At 38.0% G+C, this 23,463-nt stretch overlaps 1 protein-coding gene across 1 annotated transcript in view; it reads right to left on the bottom strand.

Annotated features, from left to right (window-relative positions):
• Window positions 1-23,463, bottom strand: part of CCN4 (cellular communication network factor 4) — a 42,346-nt gene that overhangs the window by 16,395 nt on the left and 2,488 nt on the right. The window lies entirely within an intron of this gene.

Genomic DNA, 23,463 nt, shown 5'->3' with positions numbered 1-23,463 from the left:
CAAATCTGACCTTAGACACATACTAACTGTGTGACCTTAGACAAGTCACTTAACCCTGTTTGCCTCAGTTTCCTCATCTGTGAAATGAGCTGGGAGAAGGAAATGGCAAACCACTCCAGAATCTTTGGCAAAAAAAACCCTCCAAATTAGGCCACAAAGAGTCAGATATGACTGAAATGACTAAACAATAAAAATAGTGCTAGTAGGGATGTTGCCCAATTGGAAACTTCTCCTAATGATACTTTCATTATATTAACTTACATTGAATTGCATCCTGATACATCCTACGATGTTCCCTCCGCCTGTATCCATTGTATCTCAATGCATCCATCTCTTAATACATCCCACTATATCCCATTATATCCCAATGCATCCCATTATATTTTGTCCTACTGTATCCCATTATATTCCAATGCATTCCACTGTATCCCATTATATCCCAAAGAATCCCATTGTATCCCAATGTATCTCACTGTATCCAATGTACTTTACTGTATCCCATTGTATCCCATTGTATCCTAATATGTCTTATTATATTTCATTGCATCATATCACATTTCATTCCATTCCATATATAAACAACCTATAATGTACTCAGTACTGTACTAGACACTATGGATATAAAGGTGATAATTTGCCCATTTCTGCTCTTATGAAATTCACAATCCAGTTGGTTAGTAGAGGGTGACAGATACAAATAATTATAATAAGGATTATAATATGATAATGAATATTTGAGAAAGGATAGATCACATATAGTTGGATCATCAGGGATATAGCTATAAATTATGTACCTCCTGAATCAGACCTTGAACAAAGGGGAGGATTTCAGCAAACAATGATAGGAATCAGGAGTGGGGGAAACCATTCTGGTGAGGGAGACAGGATGAGCTAAGGTACAAAGGCAGGAAAGGACAAGATTTGGGTTTGGCAAGCAGTCCAGTTTGTTTGGAGTATAGGTTGTGTAAAAGGGTGATAAGACTAGTGAGTTATAATGGAGCCAAATCATAGAAGGCTTTGTATCCAAGTTTATTTGGTCAAACAAGTGGCAGGGGGAAAGCAGAAAGGAAGAAAGATGAAAGAGTCAGTAGCTTGGAGGGAGGAAAACCTGAATAGGAAAATCTGAGTTTCAATCATACATCTAACACATTGGCTAGATGGTTTAGTCAAGTCACTTCACCTCTTAGTACCCAAGGAAATCATTTTAGACCATTAGAATGTAACTTCCTTGAGGGCAGGAACTATCTCTACTTTTCATCTTGTATCTTCAGTGCTTGTCACATAGGAAGCTCTTTATAAATTTTTTTCATTCATCTATTCATTGCACCTTACTGTAAGCTACGGAATAGATACTAAACTGAACTGCATTGGTGTAGGGAATTTCCTCTCTGGCAATTCCTTAAACCAATAAAATCACACTCAGTAAAAACAAACAAAAAGCAACAACAACAAAAACCAAGCAAACAAAAATTATCCTGGTCTCTCTGCCAAAAATAGTCCTGGGAAGACACGTGCAAAGGAAATAACATAGTCATGATGCTCTGTTAAATAAAATCTTAGATACTTAATAGCAAGTAAGATACTTAATCCTGCTTGCCTCAGTTTCTTTATCTGCAAAATGGGCTGGAGAAGCAAATGGCAAACCACTCTGACAAGAAAATTCCAAATGGGGACACCATGAGTTGCATACAACTATAAACTATTGAACAATAACAGCTTTCCATCTCTCCCATGGCCTCATTCAATCCAAGATGTTATCCCATTCATGTATTTTTGAAGAAACCTAAGCTCACAGACATACAATAGGAAGGGATTTTAGATGTCTTTTAGTTCAAGCCTCTCATTTATAATAAGAAAACAGACCCAGGGAGAGTGTGCTTAGGATCACACATGGACTAAACCTCAGAAGTGAGATTTGAATCCAACTCCTTGGACTCCAAAGCTTGGTCTATATACACTGAACCTAACAGAGCTGGAAAGAACAGCCCATCCAACCTGTTCCCCATCTTAGTAAAGGCCCAGAGATGGAGAAATCGATCTGCCTAAGGTCACCTAATAAATTAGTGGCAAAGTCAGCCCTGGCACTCATTACATTTCCTTTTTCATGAAGGTGGAGCTTTGTTGGAACAGGGAAGATTGCCTTCCTAGTCTCTTAGGACCTGGGCAGACTTGTCTCTAATGTATATTTTGGAAAGCTAAGCTGGTTGAGGGAGCAAACAATGAGCTCAGCTCATTTTGCATACTAGGCCAGAGTTCACCTTAGAGGTATTGTCTTTTTTTAAAAAAAATTAATTTTTCTAACTATCACAAATCCAGTTTTTTAGTCCCCAAATACACCATCACTCCTGTCATCTGCCCTGGACCCTAAACCAGGTACAGCAATAGCAACAACATTCCCAGTAAATGTGCTGGGGATACAGAAGTATAAGCAGAAAACTTAACATTTTAGAAGTGTCCAACAATCCCTCATTTATAGATAAGATCACCAGAATCCATAAGAACAAGATGACTTGTCTGTAGTCACCTAGTTGATAGATTGGAGAAACTTAAGATACTTAGCACAGTGCATGGTACACAGCAGAACTTAGTAAATGTTTATTGAATTGGGTTGAATGAGGCCATGGGAGAGATAGAAAGTTGTTGCTGGTAAGTTGTTTCAGTTATTCCCAACTCTTCATGACCCCATTTGGGGTTTTCTTGACAAGAGATCTTGCAGTGATTTGCCATTTCCTTCTCCAGCTCATTTTACAGATGAGGAAACTGAGGCAGACAGGTTAACATTAATTGCCTAGAGTGACACAGGTGGGAAGTGTCTGAGACTATATGTAAACTCAGGTCCTCCTGACTCCAGAGTCATTGCTCTATCCACTAAGTATTTTGAGATAGAAAGACTAGGTATTAATAATAATATGGATGATGATGACAATGGTTATGGTAGCTGAAGAGCAGTTGTCACTGCTAACAAATATCCAAACAGGGTGATAAAATTGTATTGTATAATCCTCAAAGAAAGATCTCACTGTTTTGCCACATAATCACCCTCACTGAACATCTTAGGCCTTGGTTTCCTCAGCTGCAAGAGATGCATCTAAGGATGCCTTCTAAGGACTCTTACAAATCAATATCTATGACTATGGGACATTATAAAGCTTTGTTCACCATTCTATTGTGAATATCCTGTCAGAGACACCTGTGAAAGTGGGAGGAATATCACTGGGCTGGGAATCAGGTAGAGATTAAATTGTTGAATGGAACAATGAAAGAAATGTTGGAATCTTTACAAACTGTTAAGTCATTAGAATTGATAGAGACAATAATTATCTAATTTAGCATGGTTCAGTATGATTGATCTAATCCTATAAGGAGATGTTATGGGCCAGAAGAAACAAGGTACTAAGTAGAACTAATTGATACCATGCTTGTGTTCACACCTTTACTCATTGGAGTTCATATGTTTGGGAGATTTCAGGGTTAGTATGAGATCCGAATTCACACCTCCCTTGAAGTTCTTAGGGTCAGAGAGCTCTATGGGAGAAACCCATAATCCCTCTCTCTTGCATCCCACAATCCCTCTCTCAAAGGAACATAAATAGAGCTTCAATGGGCCAGTCAAGGAAGTTTTTCAGAGTGAAGAAGCTACGAGTCCAGAGTTCAGCTGAATTTAGATTGAGAGGGGAGCGTCAAGTGAGTTCAGCCAGAAGCCCTCTCTGAGTGAGGAGTTTTACTTTGGAACATTGACTGGGGTCAGAGAGGAGCACTCTGGGAGATTGAGAGCCAGAAGCCCTCTCTCAGAGGCAAGACAGATTCAACTTGGTGCTGGCTCTGGAGGCTGAAGAAAGCAGAGGCAGAAGCAAAGGACAAAGCGGCAAGAGCTCTTGGAACCAAGCAGAGAGATAGGCCTAAATTAACCGGGCTATATTGGAGGCAATAAAAGATCTAAACTTTTAACACCTGGCTGCATTTTGGGTGATTATTACTTTCAACTGAAACTAAGGCACCTCCAGAAAACCTCCCCTGAGAAACCTGCTTTCTCCCAGAGAGAACCATCTTATATTAAAGAAGAAAAACACCACAAGAAAAAAAGAAAGGAAGAAACGAAAGAAGAAAGAAGGAAAGGAAGGAAGAGAGAAGGAGGAAATAAAGGAAGGATGAAAGAAAGGGGAAGGAAAGAGAAGAAAAGAAGGAAGAAAAAGTGGAAAGGGAAGAAAAGGAAAGGAGGAAGGGGTGGAGTAAGGAAAAAGGAAACAAGGAAAACAAAGAAGTAAAGAAGGAAGAAAAAGGGGGAAGGGAAGGAAAAGAAAGAAGGAAGGAAGGAAGAGAGAAAGGAAGGAAGGAAGGATGAAAGGAAGGAAGGAAGGATGAAAGGAAGGGGAAGGGGAAAAAAAAGGAAGTAAAGAAGGAAGAAAAAGTGGAAAGGGAAGAAAGGAAAGGAGGAAGGGGTGGAGTAAGGAAAAAGGAAACAAGGAAAACAAAGAAGTAAAGAGTATTTATTTAAGAGCTACTATGTACCAGATACTATACTAAGATAAGGGATGAAAATACAAAAGCAAGACAGTCCCTGGCCTCAAGGACTTTGCAATCTAATGTGGATGTGTGTGTGTGTGTGTGTGTGTGTGTGTGAGGTGTATACACACATAGAGAAATGGTGTGCAGGAAAAGGTATTCTGGACTTTGAAGTCTTGGAGACAGTACACAGAAGAGTATAGCAGTCAATGGGCATAATCTTTCCTGAAACAATAATTTATGGAAAAACTGTGATGGGGAGAAGGGATGATTAGATAGCACTCCAGGCACAATGGTGGCAATGTGGATAAGAAGATACGCCTTAACTTGTCTCTTGCCATAGTGGAAGATGTTTTAAACCTTTAAAATTCTGACAACTGCCAGCCCTTCATGAATGATACTCATGATGCATGGTGATTGATTGCCTCTGGGGTTACTTTCCTTGGAGACTGGAATACTAAGGAAATAGTGGAGCTGGGGTTTGGGGAATCATTCCATCACTGAAAAGTGCTCTGCTTATCTAATTAGGGGAGAGCTTTCATTGTTGTTGATTGAGTAGTTTCACTGGTGAATAGTAATTTTATTTCCTCAGCAAACTATTTTTACTTTTGTTAAACAAGAATATGGTCTCATTCCCCATCATTTCAGAAGTCGTACCTCAGAGAGAAATGCATTTGATTTCTTGTGACTAAATTTTTTTTAGTTTCCAAGTATTTATTTGGTCCCATTCATGAGATTAAGCAGAGTCTGTTGTCTCTATAAGACATTGTTTTCTGCTGTGTGATCTGGGCTGGCTTAATATAGTGAACTCTTTAACAGTCAGGATTAAGGAAGGAAGGAAGCATTTATAAAATATTTATTATATGTGGATTAAGAGTTTTACAAATATCTCATCTGAAATTCTCACAATAACACCATGAAGGAGTTGATGCTGTTATTCCCATTTTACGGTTGGGGAAACTAAGATAATGATTGTGACTTGTCCAGTATTAGACAGCTAATATGTATCTGAGAACTCAGGTCTCCCTCATTCAGCCAGTCAAGCATTTGTTAAGCCTTTATTATGTGCTAGGTATAATAATAAGCTCTGGAAATTCAATAAAAGGCAAAAGAAAGTGTCAGATTTTAAAGAGCTTACAATGTGAAGATGGAAACAATGTGCAAACAAGTTACAGACAGGAAAAATTGGAGATTATGAGCAGAGGGAAGTCACTGGAATGAATTAGAAAAGGTTTCCAATTGAAAGTGGAATTTTGCTGAGACTTGAAGGAACTGAGGAATCTGGGGAGGTGGGGGGGGAGAGAGGGAGAGAGAGAGAGAGAAAGAGAGAGAGAGAGAGAGAGAGAGAGAGAGAGAGAGAGAGAGAGAGAGAGAGGAGAGAGAGAGAGAGAGAGAGAGAGAGAGAGAGAGAGAGAGAGAGAGAGAGAGAGAGAGAGAGAGAGAGAAGGAAGGAGGGAGAGAGGGAAGGAGGGACATTATTTGAGGAACAGGAAGGAGGCTAGCCCAGAACTCTCTTCTAGCTAAAGAGAAGCTCTAATTCAGGAGAATGTCCTTGAGGCCCCATTCAAGATTAGAGATCCAGTAGCCACTACTCAAACTCTTAATTGTATTTTTCACATTTACATAGTGCTTTTAGTTTTATGAAACACTTTACTTCTAGCAACCCTATGAGATCAGCAGTACAATTATTATTATCCCATTTTACAGATGAGAAAAGGCATTTGTCAGTAGTCAAATGTGTCTTATTTCCAAGGATGGTGTTCTCCTTGGGGTCGGGAACTGTTCTAGTATTTCTTTGTTTCTCCCCACATTATCTTGCTCAGTGTTGGGCTGCATAAGCAGATGGTCAATAAATGTTTATTGGATGGAATAATAACCAAAATAATGGACATTTTTATAGTATCTGATGGTAACAAACCCCAACCACCCAGACATGAGAGGCAGTGGGAGGCTGACTAGAATACCATACTGGAAATCAGAAAGCTCTGGGTTTAAATTATACCTCAAAAATTTATTAGCTATATGATCTGAGTCGTCATTTAGTCTTTCAAGTGATGGTGTACCCCTAACCTTAGAGGATTGTTGTGAGGATCAAATGAGATACTGCACATGAAGCATTCTGAAAACCTTAAAATATAATTACCATATTATTTGTTCCTCACATTAACTCTTTGAGGGAGATAGCATATTATTATATTTATTTTACAAATTAAAAACCTGAGGATCAGAGTACTTCATAGTCATTTGCCTAAGGTCACACAGATAGTAAATGCCAGAAATAGCCCTAAAATCTAGGACTATTCCTTCCATTACACCATATTGTTGGATTGTTGTAAGGAAAGCATTTCTGGAGTTTGTGGATGCTGGCAGATCATAAGATTTAAAGCTGAAAGAAACTTCAAAGATGCTTTGTCTCTCATTCTACATATGGGAAACCCAGGCCCAGGGAAAAGAAGTGGCTCCATAGCTCATGGTCCATACCAAAGGTGGAGTTGAAATAACCCCAGGAGAGAAATTGCTTTCTTAGTTCTCTGTTCTGATAAAAAAAAAACAGCTGCTTTCCTTCTCATCTATGTGATCAAGACCTTCTCTCCTGGTGCCATCTAGTGGTGAGTGATGCGCTTGACTTATAGTTGGCGAACTATCCCCCCTATCAATGAATGTGTGTAAGGAGCTGATACACTTGATAGAAAGGAGAATAGTATTTTTCAAACTTGAATGCACGATGTAGTTATAAACTCTTTTAAATTACCCCAGGGAGACAGAATGTAGGTAACCATAAACATGATACAAGATGGACTTTGCAGAGTGGTCCCAGGGAAAATGAGTCCTGGATTTGGAATCAAAGGACTTGTGCTTAATTCTTGACTTGGATCCTTTCTATCTGTGTCTTAGGCAAGTCACCTAAATGTCTTGGGATTCGGTTTTCTCACCAATAAAATGAAAGGTCTGGAAGGGAATAAACTTATATAGTACCTACTATGTGCAGGAACTATGGTAAGCTTTTGACAAATAATATCTCATTTGATTCTCACTAAAGAGTAAGTGCTATTATTATCCACATTTTACAGTTGAGGAAACTGAGGCAAAGAGGGATTAAGTGACTTTCCCAGAATCACACAGCTTATAATGATAATAATTGACATTTAGAGAGTGTTAACTATGTGTCAGACATTGTGCTTATTTCATTTGATTCTCACAACAAACCTGGAAGGTGAGTGTTATTATCCACATTTTACAGTTGAGGAAATTGAGGCGAACAGGGATTAAGTGACTTTCCCAGAATCATACAGCTTATAATAATAATAATAACTGGCATTGAGAAAGTGTTAATTTAACTACGTGTCAGATACTGTGCTAAGTGCATTCCACTTATTTTATTTGATCCTAACAATAGTCTTTCAGGAGAAGTGCCATATCCCCATTTTACAGCTGGGAAAACTGAGACAAATGAGGGTTAAATGACTTGCCCATGATCACACAGCTAATAATAATAATAACGGACATTTACAGAGCATTTACTATGTGTCAGACACTTTGCTAAGTGCATTATACATATTATTTTATTTGTTCCTTACAACAGCCTTTCAAGGTAAATGCTATTATCTTCATTTTACAGATGAAGAACCTGAAGCAAAAGAGATGAAATGACTTGTCCAGGATGACATAGCTAGGAAGTGTCTGACACTTAATTAGAATTCATATCTTCTTGACTCCAGCTCTCTATTTACTGAACCACCTAGTTGTTTTATATCTAATTGAATCTAATCGAATACATAGCCATATGGAATTGTCACACAGCAAGAAAGTGTCATAAGCAGAATTTGAAACCATGTTTTCCTTACCCCAGATGCAGGACTCTACTTTTAAGCCTTGTGGACTGAGTTTTAACATTGATGAACAGTCACTTAATAAATATTAGGTCCTGACCATGTTCAAGGCACTGTGCTAAGCACTGGAAAGCAAGGAGGCAAACATAAGGAGAGAGAGAATTCCAGGAATAGGGGATAATACGAGTACTAGGTCTGTGTCCCAAAGAGATCATAAAAAAAGAGACAAGTATCCACAAGTACAACAATATTTATAGCGATCCTTTTTGTGCTGACAAAGAATTGGAAATTCCATCGATTGGGGAATGGCTGAGGCAATTGGGATTAAGTGACTTGCCCAGGGTCACACAGCTAAGAAGTGTTAACTCAGGACTTCTTTTTAACAAAATTAAAGAATTTTGTCATACTATCATGTGACAATAGTTGTGCCATTAGGATCACCAATTGAGAACTGGAACAAACTTCAGAACTCAACTAGTTTTTTTAAACACAAGGAGGCAAATGTCCGAGATGTTAAATGACATCTAGGTTCAGACAGGAAGTGACCTGAGACTTGAGGTATTCTGGCTCTAAATCCACTAGATACTCTTTCCAAAATAATAACTTTAAAGTTGCCTGGGACTCCATTTTTGCATTAGGAAACTGAAACACTTGAAGCAACTGTATGATGTGGCAAATAGAGATCTGGTTCTGGAATCAAGAAGATAAGAGTTCAAATCTAGTCTTAAATCTGTCTCTGTCTAGAACTAGTCTCTGTCCGTCTCAGTTTCCTTAGCCATAAAATGAAGGGGATAATAATAACACTATTTCCTAGGGTTGTTGTAAGGATCAGATGCAATAAATATAGCATGCTCAGAACATTGTTCGCCACATAGAAGGTGCCTAATAAATGCTTGTTCCCTTCCCTCTTTCATGGGACAATCTTTCAAATATTTATTTATTTTTACCAATAGTATTTTTTTTTTCAATTACATGTAAAGATAATTTTCAACGTTCATTTTTGTAAAACTTTGTATTCCAATTTTTTCTTCTTGCTCCCTTCCTTCCCTCCCTCTCCTCAGGATAGCAAACCATCTGAAACAGGTTATACATGTACAATCATTTTAAACATATTTCCATATTAGTCATGTTGTAAAAGAAAAATTAGAACAAAAGGGAAAAACCATAAGAAAGACCTTTCAAATATTAAAAAAAATATATGATGTTCCTACTAAGCCTTTTCTTTACAAGATAAAAACTCAATTCTTTTCAACAAATATTTATCTAACACTTAAACTATGTGCTAGGCACTGGAGAGGCAAAGATAAAATGAGATACTTGTCCTCGATGAACTTGTATTCTACTAAGGGGTTACAGCAAGTATATAAATACAAGAAGGGAGAGAGCATTCACAGCTGAAGGAATCAAGGAAAGCTTCTTTAAATTGCATAGTGTGTGGCCCCTTCCATGCTCTGGTCATCTTTCCTGGGATGTATAACAGCTTGTTGATTAATTTACTAAAGTGTTAAAGGAGAACCTAAAATATTCCAAATATGTGGTCTTGTTGGCAAAACTACTATTACTTTCCTTGCTCAGCATACTATACTGCAGCCTCGGATTACATTAGTTTATTTATTTTTTGTTTTGTTTTTGTCGAAGAGGGGGTGGTCACAGTATGCCATATTAGTTTTTGCTTCTGGTAGGAAGTAGCTATAGTTGGGCTCATTGTTGATTTAAGCTTGCCATCTACTAAAACCTTAAGTTGTTTTATTTTTCCTCCCAAGAACTAATATCTAACTATACTTTTCTTATCATATATGTGCCATGGATTTTTTTAAACTCAAGCACAGAGCTTGTTTCAATTGTTTTTTCAGTCATGTCGAACTCTTCTTGACCCTATTTGAAGTTTTCTTGGTAAAGATATTGGAGTGCTTTGCCATTTCATTTTCCAGCTGAGGAAACAGAGGCAAATTGCCCAGGATCATACAGCTAGTACGTTTCCAAGACTAGATTTGAACTCAGGAAGATGAGTTTTCCTGACTCCAAGATTGGCCCTCTACTTACTGCACCATTTAGTTGCCAAGTATAACTGCTAATGTCAGATTTTATCATTATATTTATCTGTTCATTGTCTGCCCCTAAATTTATAGTATCATGGGATTTTTCAGAGTAGAAATGGACACATAGGTCATTCAGTACCACCTCTGTCAGAAACCTGACTCCCTTCAATGACACTCCTGAGAAATGATTATTGAGTCTTTACTTCAATTTTTGATATAAGGTGTTCACTATCTCATGAGGCTTCCTCTTTATTTAGGCTTTTCTATTAGATCGTTATTAAATTAAAAGCTTATGTACTCCTGCTGCCAAAAGTCCCCAATACAAGTCTTGCACAAAGAAGGTATTTAATAAATGATAAATTTGGTGGAATTTTGCAATTATACTGGTGTTCCACCATTGTGTCCTGACGCCATGTCTCTAGTTTGGCTGAACTATTCATTTAGTCTGACTATTCCCCCCCTCCCCCCCGGGGAAAAGTGAGCATAAGGGACACCTGTTGTTCAGGCTATACTATGTGGCTGGATGGAAAATCTACACATTTGAAAAAGGGAAGATCTGGTTCAAGCCCTGACTGTCATACTGGTTTTATGATCCCGAACAAGTTATTTAACTATTGTCTGACTCAGTTTCCTCATCTGTAAAGTAGGCATAATAATCGCATCAACCTTCCAGAGTTGTTGTGAGAATCAAATGAGAGAATATAATAAATGCTTGGCATGGAATATGAGTTATTTTAGTGTTAAATGAGTTTAGTGTTAAATAGAAAGATGCACAGGGGATAGAGGCTGGGTCTGTGGAGTCAGAAAGACCTGAATGCCAATCTAGCCATAGATATTTACTATCCTAGGCAAGTCATTTAATCTTTTGGCCTTATTTTCCTAATCCATAATATGGGGATAATAACATTACCTATCTCTCGTATTGTTGTTAGGATCAAATAAGATCACATATGTAAAGTGCTTTGCAAAAAGCATTATTTAAATGTTAGCTATGATGATGATGATGATTTCCAGGGATGAAGATCCCTTCTTCTCTTTGCTGTACCAACATTACTATGGCCTTAACATTCTTCAGATCAATAAATAGTATTTTGAAGGAACCTTTAAAATATATAAAAATGTTTCTTATTAACTTTCCTCAAAATGGACTGTGACTGAGAACAGACTTTGTTCAAAAGGTGAAGTTTAAATGAGAGAGGTAATAGAATAGCATTATATGCCAAAAAAACATAATATTGGGTGAAAATCCCCAGGTTGAAGAGTTATTTAGGTGAGAATCATCATCAATCTCCAAAAAAAAAATCTGTATTAAAGGTGTTGTTTTTATTATCAACATCATCAATGGAAGGAGAAATGGAAGCAAGATGGTAGTAAAAGTCTATTATGTCATGTCTGAGCAGAAGGAGGAGGAAATGGATAATGAGTTCCAGAAATATGTCAAAAAGTGGCAACAGATGTGTGATGTGGTAATAATGGGGAACTTCAACCATCTGAACATCCTGCTGGCTTTGTTGGTGTTCAGTTATTTTCAGTCTTTGTGATCTCATTTGGAGCTTTCTTGGCAAAGATACCAGAGTGGGTTTATTATTTTCTTCTCCAGCTCATTTGATTGATGAGAAAATTAAGGCAAATAGGGTTAAGTGATATGTCCAGGTTCCACACAGCTAGTCAGTGTCTAGGGGCTAGATTTGAACTCAAGAAAATAAGTCCTGAGTCCTGGCCTGGGGCTCTAGGCACTATGGCACCACCTAGCTATCCTGAACACTTGCTAGTCCACTCTCTCAAAAAAGAGAGCTGACAAATTTTTGGCTTGATTTGTTAATAATTTTGTTCTTCAAGAAAGGAAGCAATGAGAGTTCATTGAACCATATTCTGAGCCAGTAAAGGGCCTGATTGCTGAAGCATGTAGGAATTAGGGGAATCTAGAGGAAGCTACTATCCTCTTTAAGAATTTGTACCAGATAAGCAGGGGAAAATTGAAGATAACTAGACACAAATCCTAGATTTGGGGAAAGCTACTTTCAAAACAGAGAAAAGACAGGGAGGATTCCTATCTTAGAAATCTACAAAGGAAATCAACTTGAGAGGGCTAGCATGGCTAAAACAAATTCTGACTAAACAAACATATATGACTCTAAGGAAGAAGGGTAATTGTCTAAAGAGAATGATGTGGTTGCACAGGGAATTCACTACCACCAGAAGATTAAGACAAGGGGAGGTAAAGGAAGATCATTACAAATTGTGGCTTCATTTTCTAAGAATAGTGTCAGGAACCACAATGAGCTGAAGCAGGTGATGGATGCCAAGGAACCTACACACACACACACACACACACACACACACACACACACACACATATGCACAAAGGTGTGATAAGCTATATTGGGAACAAAACAAAGATAAGAAAATGATGGATTTTGAGATGTATCAGATGGAAATAATGAATGATAGATAGAACACAGAACTATTTAACTCTATGTTCCCTATCAAGGAAAACTGTCTTTAGCTTTGGAAGTTTAGCACCAGAAAAATGGCATATAGGGAGTTGGAATTTAAGTGAAGAAATCATCACGGAGAATTTAGCTACCCTCCTTGAATTCAAATACGTGTTCAAGGACAGACCACAATATGATACTGGATAAATAGAAGACACTATGATTGAGAATAGACTTTGTTGTGGCTCTGAATCCTTGGGAAAAAGCCTTAAAAGATAGGAAAAACATCTAGAAAAGGGAGAAGACAGTTTTAGCTTAGCATTCAAGGCTCTCCATAATCTGACATGGTTGTGCCTCTGTATATAATAATAAATTTGAATTCAGGGTCTACTCCTTTTTTTTTTTTTTTTGGACTTTATATCTCTAGCACCTAACATAGTGTCCTAGCACATAGTAGATAGGCATTTAATAAATACTCATTGATTAACTGCTTGCAGGATTATCAGATATTACTCCCTTCTGTGTGCCAAACTATATTCTCTTCTTTCCCTTTATGGGCCTGGATTTTTGTTCAAGAAGCTTCCTAAGCCTCAAAGGTCTTTCTCCTAACTTTACTCACTTTCTGCCAAGTAGAGTCTTATGTGTCCTTTAAAGCTTATCTCATAAAGTTCTTGAGAGCAAAAGTTGTTTGATCCTTTCTCTTTTCATCACCTAGTAGTTAGGACAGTGCTTGGCACATAGTGGCTGTTTAATAAATTGATGGAGCTACTTTATGACCCTGACCCTTTTAGCCAAAAAAACCAAAACAAACAAAAATCCTCTTCCTTTTTCAGCTTTCAATTTTCATTTCAGATGGCAGACTCCGTGGAGAAGATTTCTTATTTATCTTTCTATTTCCTCCAGCTCCCGGGACACATCTCTGCAAATAATAGGAGCTTAAGGCATGTTTGTTAAAATGAATTCAATTGAATTACTCTCTCCCAAACCTGGCTGCCTTTAAGCCCAGAGTGATGAATTGACCTTTGGAATTCCTGTTTTAAGCTGAGGGACTTGGAGACTTAGACACCAAGCAGGTTGGAGTTTGATCTGAGATGTGTGGGGATTAGGTTTGTATTTTGGCTTAACCCTTGGCATTTGGGCTCTATAGTTTGAAATGAAAAGATGATGGGATGGTATTAACAGGAGAAGAAGGCATCCTATTCCTGGAGAAATGGGGAGAGAGAAGAAAAAAAAAAAGGAAATTTATGTGATAACTTTATTATATATTTAAAAGGAATAGCAAGCTTTGCATAATGGATTTGCAGTTTCATGAGCAATCATCCTTTTTATTATACTATTTTATGGAAATGCTTGTTTTATTTCATAAATTAAAAATAAAAGTTTACTTTTTTTAAGAAGAGGTAAAAATTAGGAGCATTAGTTCTATTCAGAAAAGCAGGTATAAAGAAAGGGGCTGGACTAGACAATTAAATTCAAATCTTCTAAGGTCTCTTCTGTATTTTAAAATTCCATGTTCTAAGTTCCCTTCTTATTATAAAAGTTTTATTCTTATCTAAATTTGAAAGTCCTTCTGTGATTTAATAATATGTTTTTGGGATCTCTTTGTCATAGAGGAAACAAGGTGATACAGAGGAGAGAGTTGGGCTGGGAGTGAGGAAGCTCTAAATTCAAATGTGGCCCTAGATAATTGTCTAGATGTGTGATCCAAGGCAAATTATTAAACTTCTGGCTCAGTTTCCTCAACTGCAAAATCAGATGATAATAATAGGACTTACTTTCCAGGTCTGTTGTGAGGATCAAATAAGATAATATTGAAAAAGTGATTACCACAATGCACACTCCATAGTAGATGCTTAACACATGCTTGTTTCTTCCCTCCCTTCTTTCTTTCCTTTCCCTCTCTCCTTCCTTCCTTTCTTCCTTCCTCCCTTTCTCCTTCCCTCCCTTTCTCTCTCCTTCCTTCCTTCCATCAGAGTTCAAACCTCAATTCTGTTACTTGGGTTTTAGTGTCTCCATTTATAAAATGAAGGAGGTGAGCCTAGAGATGACTTCAAAGGCGCCTCCCATTTTTAAATCCTGATTCTTCATTGTAAAAAGTATCCCTTCTCTTTGGAGTTTTTTGCTTCTGTGATCAGCTTACCACAAGGGGGCAGGATTGGGGTGTGAAATGACCAGCTGAGGGCTCCAGCTTGCCAGGTCTAATACTTAGCCCAAATGCTTCTACTGCCAGTCGCTTCATTCATTTTTTCTAAGTCTGGATTTTAACTAGAAGCGCCCAAAAGAATGCTGTCCTAGGAAGCGCAGGCAGAGAAGGGGAGGGGGAGGGGGAAGGAGAGGGACTGTTTTGGGAGGCAGTGAGGGAGAAAGGAAGGCGGGAAGTCTCCAGTGCATCACTTAGAACTCTGAGAACTGGTTCCTCCTTAATGTACCTTATTGCAAAGCAATAAGTTCCATCTCTTTGAAGACAAGAGCTGCCAAAACTGTTTGAGTTTCTGTGAGGTTTCTTCTTAACCATGAAGAGCTCCCTTCTTTTTATTCCATGCCATAACAAGTAAGTGAATTATTTCCAGGGAACAGCAGTTCCAGTGACTGATCAGGGATTGGTCAGATTGGAAATAATGGAATGTGAATTTCTTTCCCCTCCAAACCAGATTTCCACTACTTAAACTCACAAAAATGTGACCTTGTGAGACTATAAGATGAGACATTGGGGAATCTTTATAAAGAAATGCTGTTGGCTGTAGGGGAAGAGCTGATTTCTTTCCAAAAAATAATATGGCTCTTTTTGCTTTTAAAAGTGCTTTTCATATATGTTAGCTCATTTAATCCTCATGGTGACCTATGAAGGAGAATGAGAATCAATGAATGTTAGGTTTGGAAAGGAAGGCAGATAGACTGACTATGGGAGCTGGAAAGGACCAAGGACAAAGAATTTTAGAAGATGAAGGGATCCGAGAATGTAGAATTTTAGAATATGGAAAAAGATATGAATTGGAAAGACCCATAGATCATTGAATATTCTATAAAGAACATTAGATATAACTTAGTGTTAATGTGTGGAGTTTTAGGAGGTCCATGAACTTAGATGGGAAAAAATATTATTTCTTTCTTTCACTAGCCTTTAACTGAAAATTTAACATTTCATTCAATTATTTTAAAATATCTTTTCTGAGAATAGGAAAGAGCATTTGTATATTTTGTCTCCCTAATTAGACCATAAATTGGTCTTGGGGGTCTCTTGCTGCTTTATTGGTATCCTCAGGACTTAGCACAATGCCTGACTTTAGTAGGTAATTAATAAATGCTTGTGGATTTGACCTGAAGAGAATATAGGTTTCACCAGATTTCCAAAGAGTCCATGATACACAAAAAAAGATAAAAACTCTTGGCCTCTTTCAACTATCTCATTTTTCAGATGAGGAGTCTTAGAGAGACTTTTGAAAATAGCATGCTGAGAATTAGGATATTTAAATTTCAGGAATATACTAATTATGTGACCCTTGGCAAGTCACCTAACTTGTCTGTTTCTCATTTTCTTTATCTGTAAAAGGGACTATTAATAAATAGCTTCTTCCTCATAAAGTAAATTTGAAGATCAAATGTGACAATGTATTTAAAGCTCTTTATAAAGTGTACAATCCCTTATCAATGTTAGCTATAGTTATTACTACTAATATTGTTATTGTTAACAGAACTCAGATGAGAATCCTGGTAGGTAGGACAGGGATTGTTTCCCCAATTTTGTCAATGACCAATAGTTGAGCAAGGAACTAAACTGGAGAACCCTGGACATTGAATCTAATGATGCTTTTAATCTGTGTCCTTGCCTTGGGAGCCTGGACAACTTCTTGACTGAATAGCTTCATAAAGTGGATTGAAGCGTGGAAGTGGAGCTGGGCTCTCTATTCTTGGCTTTACTTCTGGGCCTCTTGACCTCATCTATCAAACAAAGATTCAAAATTCTAAAACGCTGCCATTTGCTCCTTTGGTCTTTGTGAAAAATTTAAAGGCTGCTATTGAGAGCACCTTGTCTCAACCTTGTTATCTTCCTCAGTGCCCAGCATGTCACTCTGCACATATTGTAAATGTTTGCTACATGGATGAATGATTTGATCTTCTTGTTCTTCCAAGGAGGAGGTCAAACTGACTCAAAAAACTTGACATTTGTGAATGAAAACGTGCCCTATGTGGACCTTTTACTATAGCAGTGCTGCTTCTAAAGTGGAGAATAAAGCACAATATTGAGACTTTGATGAGAAGAGAAATATGCCTTAAGCCTGTGCTGGGGTCCTGCAATCTTAGGCTTTGGAGAGTATTTTGATTTTATAGGGAGCTGTAGAGAGGGGCATCTGATGTGGTTCCCAGCTTTGCCATATATTATGTAACTTAGGGCATGTCTCAGTTTCCTCATCTGATCTTTTTTTTTTCCCCTCCGGTGGAGAGGACTGATCTTTTCTTTCTCAAATCTCTCCTAGTGTTTAAAATTGGATGTTTTTTCATTGCAATTTGCCTACAGAGACATTATCACTTATATCATATGAGTTATGCACACATAATCTTCTTTCCAATTACATTGTAAGGTCCTTGAGAGCAAAGTTTGTGTCTAGGATAAGCACCATACCTTCATGGAAAAAGTACTTTGTAAATGTTTGCTGAATTAAATTGAGTTGACTTAAGAGGAGAAAGAGATAAAAATATGCTTCAGAAGGCAGAAAGACAAACTGAGGGTTATTGGTGGAAGGAAGGGTACAGTATTGTTTTTGGTGGGTGAAGAAGTAGGTTGGGTCAGTTCTTTTGTCACTAATTAAGTTATTGGGGAGCTGGATGGTATAGTGGATAGAACACTAGGTCTGGAATCAGGAAGATGCCCCTATATAAGTTCAAATCCAATTTCAGGCACATAGTAACTGTGTAATCCTGGGCAAGTCACTTAATCCTGTTTGCCTCAGTTTTCTCATCTTTAAAATGAGCTACCAGAAGGAAATGGAAAGTACTTTTGCAGTATCTTTGCCAAGAAAACCCCAAATGGGGTCACAGAGATTTGGATATGACTGAAATGACTCAACAACATCTCATTATAAGATTTAAGCAAGTCATACCTCCTCTTTGGTCTTGTTAAACTTTGATGTTCTTTTAGTTTTGGTGAATCAATGACTAGAAGAATCAGAATTCCTGTCTTCTAGGACATAATAGTTCTTATATGTGCCTGAGGTAGGACCTTACCAGGAAGCACCCATCCTTTGAAACCAGGTCTGTCTTCCAACAATCAATCCTTTGCAAGTCTAGCATGCAGTCAGCAATTGCTACATGTTTACTAACTTAGATTTATTTGTTCAAATTTTATAATAGAGGTGCCCCCTCAATCTAAGAAACAGAATATTCTGAAATGCTTGTCAATTAAAATATGTAAAATGAATACTGGGGACTGATAGAATGATAAATGTAGAGTTGGAAGGACCTTAGATGTCATCTAGTCCAACCTTATCATTTGATAAATGAGGCAACTGTGTCTCAGAGAAGAGAGAATTTGACCTTAGTCCTTTTTTAAATGTAGCAACATTACCTAATGTAGCAAAGACTTCTAAAGTCAATTACCTTATGTTGTGTATTAATACTTCAAGGATTATGATTTTATTAATGTGAAATTCATTACACCAATCAATCAGTAAATATTTGTAACAGTCTATTGAGTGCCAGGTCTTAAACTCTGCTATGCAAAGAAACAACAACAACCAAAAAAAAAAAAAAAAAAAAAAAAAAAAAAAAAAAAACAGTCACATGCCCCAAGGAGCTCACAAGTTAATGAATACTAATGAAAGTATCAGTACGGACTGCAGTCCCAAACCTGTCTTAGTAGACAGACTTAATGAATTACTGTGTCCAAGAATATTCATTCACTGGTAGCCAATTCTCTGGTGACTAGTTTGTGAATGACTGACACAGTAACACTGCCAAAATCTAAAGCTTTCCCAGCATGGTACAAACTGATCAGAGCTTCTACCCTACTTGAACAGCTTTCAAAAACAGGTGACCTGCTTGCCAGGACCATGTATGCAGCAAAGAACTATTTTTACTGGGAAATGCCAATTCCTTTGGCATTCCTATAGAGTTTTGCATTTCTAAAACTCTTTCCTTCATTGTTACGAAACCCATGATCTCATTTGGGTATCCCAAAAATACTGTATGGTGGGGTAGGGTGACTAAGTGATCTACATTTTTTAAATGAAGGAGTTGAGGGTCAGAGAGGGTCACCAACCATATCCAAGGTCACAGCCCTTCAAGCATAGAATTTGGGACTTAAATCTGGATCTTTTGGTTCCAGTCTAGTCAATCCTTATTTGTGAGTCCAAAATAGATGTCAGAAAGATACTAGAATGGGTTAATTGAACCGATCTATGCCAAGATTGTCAAATACTGCTTACGGTTGTTGAATGTTGCCCTGGTGACTACCTGTCAGCCTGAACTTTGTCAATCTCATTCAGCCTCATTGCTTGTTTTGACTTCCTCTTCCAGCAGAGGATCCTGAGACAAATAGGTTTTCAAAGGTAGAAATATTCTCCTGAGCAATTCTACAGTATTCTAGATGAGAAGATAATTCAGAGATTGTGGGGGCTGTTTGTCAGGGCAGAAAGATTTGAAAGAGGTGGAAGCATGAGGGAAGAGGAGAGGGAAAACTTAGGGTCTGGTTTGAAATTCTCACACAGACCTGAAATATATTTTAAAAGCACATCCTTTTGTGCTGGCACAATGGATAAAGCACCAGCCCTGAAGTCAAGAGGACCTGATTTTAAATCTGCCCTCAGACACTTATTACTTACTAGCTCTGTGACCCTGAGCAAGTCATTTAACACAACTGCCTCAGCCAAAAAAAAAAAAAAGTGCATCCTTTATTTGAAGCAGCTCGATGGTACAGTAGCTATATCTGAGTTAAAATCTGTAGTCACACATTTACCAGTGTGTGAAGCTGGGCAAGTCACTTCCCCTCTGCCTGCCTGTATGTCCTCATGTGTAAAATGACAGATAATAATTGCACCCATTTCACAGGATTGTGAGGAACATATGATATAAAGCACTTTATAAACCTTAAAGTGCTAGATTTTAGCAAAAAAAATAGTTAATAAAATAGTTAATAAAATAGTTAATAAACTATTTGCTTTTTTTTCCTAAAGGGTCATAAATGCCAATTTTTTTTGTCTATGTAATGCTACACAGTTACAAATCAAACACGATATGGTCAATAGACCAATCTGTATATGGTGAACATCATTTTCTTCCTCTGCAAAATGAGGGAATTAGATTCAGTGATTCTAGGATTCTTTCCTGTTCTCAATAGGTCCTATGCACATTGGTACCTAGAAAAATTAAAGAATTTCCTGCACATCGGTACATATTCTGTGAATAATTTGTACAAAAAAAAAAAAGAGATGTGGACAAGGATGAAATGAAATGAGAAGGCCTGGACGGATTGGATTTAATGCCTATGGTGAGAAGAGCCATATCACTGAAGTCATCCATCCATCAAGGAACCTATTATTACTCTATTATTAGAGTAATACCTATTATTATTACTCTTATTTATGTACCTATCAAAGAATAAAATGATATTACTTTTATTATTATACATCGGTCAAAGAATAAAAAGCTATTATGTTATCAGCAGCAGCAGCAACATTATACAGTTATCAGAAATGTAAATCTCAAATCTAGTTACCATATACCATCATCCGTGTTAGTCCAGGAGTGATCAGAAACAACGATTCCAAAAACACTCATGTGCAGAAATGCATACACCCTATAAAAGAACAGACATTCTCTTTCATACCCTCCCCTTGTATCTTGGCTATCTTTCTAAGGAAAAATTGCAGAATATAGAAACTTAGCTGTGCCTGAGGATAAGTTTGGGGATGGGAGAGGAGGTTTTTGGAGGACAGTGTGTCCAGGAATACAGTTGTGCTAGCAGAGAAAGTGGTCTTCATTCTTCTGGATATTTTGATTGTGAAAAAAGGGACCTTATAGAAAGGGAACTCTAGGACAGATGATCTATCAGTGGAGGACCACAAGGTGAGAAGAGGCAGGAACAAGGGGAAGAAGCATCCTGGGGCATGGTTCCTTTGAACTGGTTCCAGATAAGGATCTGGGTTAAGTTCATGATGTGACCCTAAATCAATGACTAATACCTGTAGACTTGGCTTGTGGAATCACTGTCACTACTTCATAGTCTAAGTCACAGAACAGTTAACTGTGGAAGGGATTTTACAAATTATCTTAGAGGTGATGTAGTGATCAGGGGGCAAAGTAGATAGAGGGCAAGGCTTGGAGTCAGGACAATTCATCTTTCTGAGTTCAAATCCAGCTTCAGATATTTACTAGTTGTGTGATCTTGGTCAAATCACTTTACCCTGGTTGCCTCAGTTTGCTCATCTATAAATGAGTTGGAGAAAGAAATAGCTAAAGCATTCCAATGGAGTTTACAAAATGGGACTGCAAAGAGTTGAATACAGTTGGAACAACCGAGCAACAACAAAAGTAACATAGAAAAAATGATGGATTTGGAGTTAGAAGACCCGGGTTCAAATCTCAGCTGTGGATCCTCTTATCTGTATGACATTGGACTCAATATATCTCCTTATTGGGTCTCAATGTCTTCACTTTAAAATGAGGAGGTTGGATTTGGATGACCTCTAAGGTACTTATCAAATCTATCTGATCCTATAATCTATTCCAAAAATCGAAAGAACTGAAGATATGACTGGTATATAGTAGATATTATTTAAATCAGGGGTCCTCAAACTACAGCCATGGGCCAGATGTGGCAGCTGAGGACGATTATCCCCTTCACCCAGGGCTATGAAGTTTCTTTATTTAAAGTTTTTGTTTTTACTAAAGTCCAACCCTCCAACAGTCTGAGGGACAGTGAAGTGGCCCCCTATTTAAAAAGTTTGAGTACTCCTGATATAAATATTATTATTATTATTCATTACCTAATGTCTTACAGCTGAAAAGTGACAATCCTAACTTGAACTCATCCAGTCAGTCAATAAACATTTATTAAGCTCCTACTGTGTTCCAGGCACTGTGAATATAAATGAAGGGAAATAAAAACCTCTACTCTCAAAGAACTCACAATTTAATAAGGGGAGACAACATGCAAACAGGTATGTATAAAAAATCTCTAAAAAGGAAAAATTAGTCTCAGATCTTTTTATTCCAAATTGGGAACTCTTTCTATCACACCCCAGTTGTAGATAGCAAGTGTGCTGCACACTACAATGGAAAATATTAAAGACTTAACAAAACACAAAAATGAGAATGGCTATATTTTATAGAAGTGTTTCAAGTCAGAAAACCTGGGGGCGTCCCGTGGCTGGGAATTGGAGTACTTCATCTCTCTGAGGTTCAGTTTCTTCATTTGTGTAATGGAGGAAAAAAACCCTAAATCATCCAGCCTACTTTGTTAACTTGTTGGGAGGATAAAGTAGAATTATGGCTCTATTCTTCTTGCTTTCCAGGCAGGGGATGAGTGGAAGGTTCAGCAGGAGGAGGGGCTGTCTTCCCCTCAGCACGTTCCTCATCCTTTACTCTAGCCAAAGCCCCTCACAGTCCCCAGAACTCCCCTCTAGATTTTTTCAGAGCAGTCATAGCTCTCCTTTTTAGCTTCCTTTTTTGTTGTTGTTTAAATATATGATAGACCCTCAACAGCTTGGAGCTTACTCCATTCTTTTCTTGAAGGGAGGTAGTGGTATTCCTGAGCCTTTTCCCTTCCTCTCACACCTCATTCACTCTTCCTCTCCCTCATTCTTGACCTCCTCCTGTCACATAGGCTATAGTAAGTCAATAAAAACTTAGCCAAAATCTGTGAAATATAAAGACAGACTTCCTTTCAGCTGTTTCATACTACCTTCCTTAGCTAGCATTCAAATGGGACCCCAGGAGATGACCCTCCTTCCAGATATGGGAGAAAGTGCTCTGGATTTGAAGACTGAGAGGCTAGCTGGACTGGAATCCCCTGTGGTTTACAAACTGTGTGAACTGGTCAGTTCACTTTCCTGGTTTCCTTATCTGTAAAATGAGAATTCAACCATATGTATCCTCCTTCCATTTCTCTCTCCTTCCTTTCCTTTCCTTTCCTTTCCTTTCCTTTCCTTTCCTTTCCTTTCCTTTCCTTTCCTTTCCTTTCCTTTCCTTTCCTTTCCTTTCCTTTCCTTTCCTTTCCTTTCTTTTCCTTTCCTTTCCTTTCCTTTCCTTTCCTTTCCTTTCCTTTCCTTTCCTTCCTTTCCTTTCCTTCCCTTCCCTTCCCTTTCCTTTCCTTACCTTTCTTTTCCTTTCCTTTCCTTTCCTTCCTTCCTTCCTTCCTTCCTTCCTTCCTTCCTTCCTTCCTTCCTTCCTTCCTTCTTCCTTCCTTCTTCCTTCCTTCCTTCCTTCCTTCCTTCCTTCCTTCTTCCTTCCTTCCTTCCTTCCTTCCTTCCTTCCTTCCTTCCTTCTTCCTTCCTTCCTTCTTTCCTTTCTTCCTTCCTTCTTTCCTTTCTTCCTTCCTTCCTTCCTTCTTCCTTCCTTCCTTCTTCCTTCCTTCCTTCCTTCTTTCCTTTCTTCCTTCCTTCTTCCTTCCTTCCTTCCTTCCTTCCTTCCTTCCTTCCTTCCTTCCTTCCTTCCTTCCTT

The sequence above is a fragment of the Antechinus flavipes genome, chromosome 1 (assembly GCF_016432865.1).
Source record: "Antechinus flavipes isolate AdamAnt ecotype Samford, QLD, Australia chromosome 1, AdamAnt_v2, whole genome shotgun sequence".
NCBI lineage: Eukaryota > Metazoa > Chordata > Mammalia > Dasyuromorphia > Dasyuridae > Antechinus > Antechinus flavipes.
This window is presented reverse-complemented; position numbering and strand designations above follow the sequence as displayed.